This window comes from Lactuca virosa, chromosome 7 (assembly GCF_052849685.1).
Source record: "Lactuca virosa cultivar CGN04683 chromosome 7, Lactuca_virosa_CGN04683_v6, whole genome shotgun sequence".
In the NCBI taxonomy this organism is placed as follows: Eukaryota; Viridiplantae; Streptophyta; class Magnoliopsida; order Asterales; family Asteraceae; genus Lactuca; species Lactuca virosa.
Window position 1 is genome coordinate 51,170,166 of NC_136432.1, and position 4,596 is coordinate 51,174,761.

The following is a 4,596-nucleotide window of genomic DNA, read 5'->3' on the forward strand; positions in this document are numbered from 1 at the left end:
TTTGCTTGGTTCTTTTGATTTCCCTTTCCATGGTTTTCATTGGTTCTTTTACAGAGTGTAGACTTTTATTTAACTTGATTTCATCGAGTGAAATAACAAGTGTTTCATCGGATAGACACCTATTTAGATTAGATATGTGAAATATGGGATGAATGTTATTAAGTTTTTGTGGTAGTTTAAGTTTATAAGTACAAGACCGATTTTGGTAAGAATCTCAAATGGTCCTATGTACCTTGAATTTTGTATTCCACGCTTTCACAAGCGTATCTTGTCCTTCCGAGGTGAGACCTTCCTATGACAAGGTCATCAATCCTGGAATTTCAAGGGTTTTCTTTTATCGAAGTCGTAGCTTCTCTGATTGACTCTGAAAGCTTTATGTCGCTTCCTGATTAGTATTTTGTTTTTGGTAGTTTCTTGGATGAATTCCAGATCAGCGAAGGTGCTGTGTGGAAATTGGATCTCTAGCTAGTTGCATATTACCTAATTTAATCCAGTGCAGATAAGATCTGCACTTGTGACCACAGAAGGTTTCGAATGGAGCAACTTAAATGCTAGCGTGATAAAGGACTCGACTAATTGGTAAATGGGTATCCTATTCTTTACCATAGTCGATCACATAAGCTCATGACTACTCTAGTTCCTAGAGATTTTTGGGTGACTGTCTGAACTGGGAGATGATTCTATTATCTCAGCGGAGATAACAGATATTGGAATACCGTGCACTCACATGTTCTAGTTATCTTCTCTACTTGCCACATTTTCAGGTTTCAAGGCTTCCTGTTGAGCCTCCTTACTTTGTGTGGACAGATTTGAATGGGTTATCATAGTCAATGATTGGCTCTACGACCTGAGTACTCTTTCCGACTTAGGGTGTCAGCTACTATATTGGCTTTATCGGGATGATAACGAATTTTGAATTCGTAGTCATTTAGTAGCTCGACCCACTGTCGTGGTCTCATGTTGAATTCCACCTGCTAAAATATATGATGAAGGCTTTTGCTCCAAAGTTCATGATAAGACTCGTACTTGGCTCATCCACCATCACCTCATTTATACAAGTCGTATATAATTTAGAATTCACAAAACGTTCAGATGGGTGAGTCTGCCCCAGGTCCACAACCAAACAAGGAACAGGAGATAGGGCGGAATTACACATCCTTAATCTTGTTCAGTCTAAATTATATACCACTCTCGTGTATACACTTAGCAGTGATAGATTAACTTAATGAGTTCTTAGTCTCTATTCTTGAACTTGACCTGCGACACAATGATTTTACTATGAGATCTATTGGGGTACTTCGGTAGTTACTGACTTCTAAGACTACTTCGGTGCTTTTCGTTTGAAGTTCATGTCTACTGAGTAGGCTATAATGACGTGGTACGCTTCGCATGGGTACTTCTGAAGTTTTGAAATGAGAGACAACCTAAGGGTTTTGCGTTATGGATTGGAAGAATTTCATCTTACGGCTGATTAAGGAAAAAGTTCCCTTATACAGCATAAGACTTTTCACATGGTAAGGACCAGGCCAAACCATGTCGAATAAGGATGTCGGAATTTTCTCGACGAAATAGATATTAAGTCGTTCTGGGAGGAATGATTACTAGGATGATATCCTATGTACTTAAGTTTTCAGCGCTTCTGGTTTTATTATGTTATTATCGCTATGAACCCCTTTTTGATTCGAAATTGGTGGGTACTACTAATACAAGCGTTCTGATAATTTGAAATTATGAACTTTCATGAAACGATCCTTACTAGGTCTCTCTATAATCGCTTGGTGTATACAAGTCATGTATAATTAAGATTGGTAAGACCTTTGACTGAGCAACCCTGCCCTTAATCCACAACCAAACAAGGAACAGGAAATGAGGCGGGATTTCTCACTCTAAGTCTACAAATCTTAATTATAAATGACCTTTATGTATACACTAAGTCATCATAGCTTACCTGTTAGGGTTTCAAATTTTATATGAATGCTGTGATTTAATTTGAACGGAAGAGTAATCATAATTATAGATAATTATTGGGGTTTAGAAGCGTACCAAAAATAATATAGCAGGGTTCTTTGATGCCTTCCCATGCATTGGGGTCAAACTCCTCCTGCTCCCCCGTCGTTCTTCTCTGTTGGACAGTCCCTCTTGTAATGTCCTATTTCACCACAAAGGTGACATATTGGAATGGTTCCAACATTGGTTGTTGAAGTGATGAACTCAACAGGAGTTCTACAGATGCGGGCGGTGTGCCCCTTTATGTTGCATCTATTGCAATGCAGCTCTCGGCAACCTCCATGATGATGGTAGTTTTACTTGCTGCAGTATGGGAGGTTTCCTAAGTACGGCGTGGTCGGTGCCGGAATAACAGGGCTGATGGGGGTATTGACTGCCCCAGTTCGTTGCCCTCTGTTAGGTTCTTGAGTTGAACAACTCCCTTTCTTGTTTTCGAACTTTCGTTTCAGGATATTAGGCTTAAGGTTCGAAGTGTCCTTATAAATATGTACTCGTTGTTGTACTTGGCCATCACCACGATCGGGGTTACCGATAGCATTACTACTAACATTTGCATTGTTAGCATTAAGGTGTGCCATGACAGCTGCTACAGCTGCTGTGACCGCAGCTTGAAACGTAGCCGCATCTATTTGAAGGATTGGTGTTTTGCCGGTGGGTTGGTTACATTCCTTCGGAGACATGATTCTGTTTCATGATAAAAAAATGAGCTGGTGAGCGCCTATCGTTGTCTCTAGATGTATTCTAACCATTTGTATCTATGTATAAATCTTTCGTTTTGTTATATTGTTCTCAATGATTCGACCTGCATCCCTATGATGCAGTCCTGGTAAGGAACAAAAATAAGTTTCTAGAATGGTTATGAACCGAGTATCATCCGAACTAAGTTACCTTCGTTTGGTGGATATTGTTTTACAATTTTCGAAAATATTCGAAAACAATTCATAACAGTGTCTACATAAAATAGACTTATGAATCTGAGAAGTAATCACTATCAATTAAGATTTCGTGATCTGATTTATTGTTATTAGCCGTGACAGGAAAAGAGGATAAGCTCAAAACCTAATGTGAGTAATGAAATCACTGACTCACTAGGTTGAATCGATTTACTAGTTATTACTTAGATGAAAAGGTGCTCAAACACTTCACATGAATCATGTGTGGTTTTCCTTTGTTCTCTGTTCTATTCTGGGTGGTAATGATTTGTTCTCTCCTGGTATCTATAGGGTGTCCTTCTCCTCTGTAGGTATATTGAATTCCCGAGCTATCTTACTTCCGATTCTGACACTGATCCCCATTACTTCGTAATGAAGATTTTGAATCTCGGAAGTTCATGTGAATCTCTCATTGGTGTCCTTAATAGGGTAAGGGCACTAAATGATTTCTATAGTTTATTTACTTGTCATCTGTTTCTTTATCGGAATTCTCTTAATGAAATTTTGTTGGATCCTCCTTGATTCTTCTATTGAGTCATTTTGGAAGTATTTGATAATCATTGAAAGCACAAGGAAACCCTTTGTGTGATTAATATCACATACATTTATTAACACAATTTAATATTGTATTAAAATTGTATTCCCCCACCCCCCTAAAAAACATTAAAAAACCATTAAAAAGGTAAATTATAGGGTTGTGAACTCACTTTGATAAGCGGTGATTCGGGCAACGTTTCGTTTCCTAGAAAGGAGTTTATTTGACGAGAAACCGGCTCAAATCGGGCAGAGTTTCGACTGGAGAGAGGTTAACTTCTCTAGAATTTCGGGGCTCCGGGGCCTGCTTCGGGTCTTAAACACGATACCGGGGCCTTGGGGGGGTCGTGAGAAAGTTTACGGGGTGAAAAGGTGAAAAAGGGTGATAAATGGGGTGAAAAACCTCTCAAATCCGAGAAGTCTCGCACCCTTTATATAGGGGTGCGAGGGTTCGGCCGAGGAGGTGAGTCACCGGACAGCTGGCGAGGGCTCGGACACCTGGCTCATGCGAAGGCAAGTCAGCAGGACACGCCTCATCAGCTGCGAAGGCCACGAGGTCGAAGTCTAAGGCGGTTGCGAAGCTCGGACCCGGTGCGAGGCACGTGTTGGCTTCTAAGTGGACCGGACTTCGGTCCAATAGGCAAGGAGCATGACGACTTCAGACCAATCAGCAGGTGACACGCGAGCCTGTGCTCCAATCAGAAGACGCCACGTGGAGGCTGCATGAAAGGGTGACGTGTCCGAAGCCACCTATGCGAAATTGCCCGGTTTTCAAGATTTTCTTGATTTTTGTGCCAAAAACTTGCGAAAATCATAACTTTCGCATACGAGCTCCGTTTTTGAGGTTCTTTATATGCACGCATACGTAAACTTATACTCTACGACTTTCGTTTAGACATCGTCGGCTGATTTTGAATATATTTTTAATATTATTATTTTTAACAGACCGGGACAGGAAATCCGTTAAAAATTAATAACTTCTTAATCTGACGTCCGTTTTCGTCTGTCTTTTTACCGTCGTACTACTTTTGATGAGACCTTCGATTCTCGTTTAAGTTGTGTCGGCTAAATATCGATCGATTTATATTTCGAATTTTTAGCTGTCTACTGCTAAACCGAAACT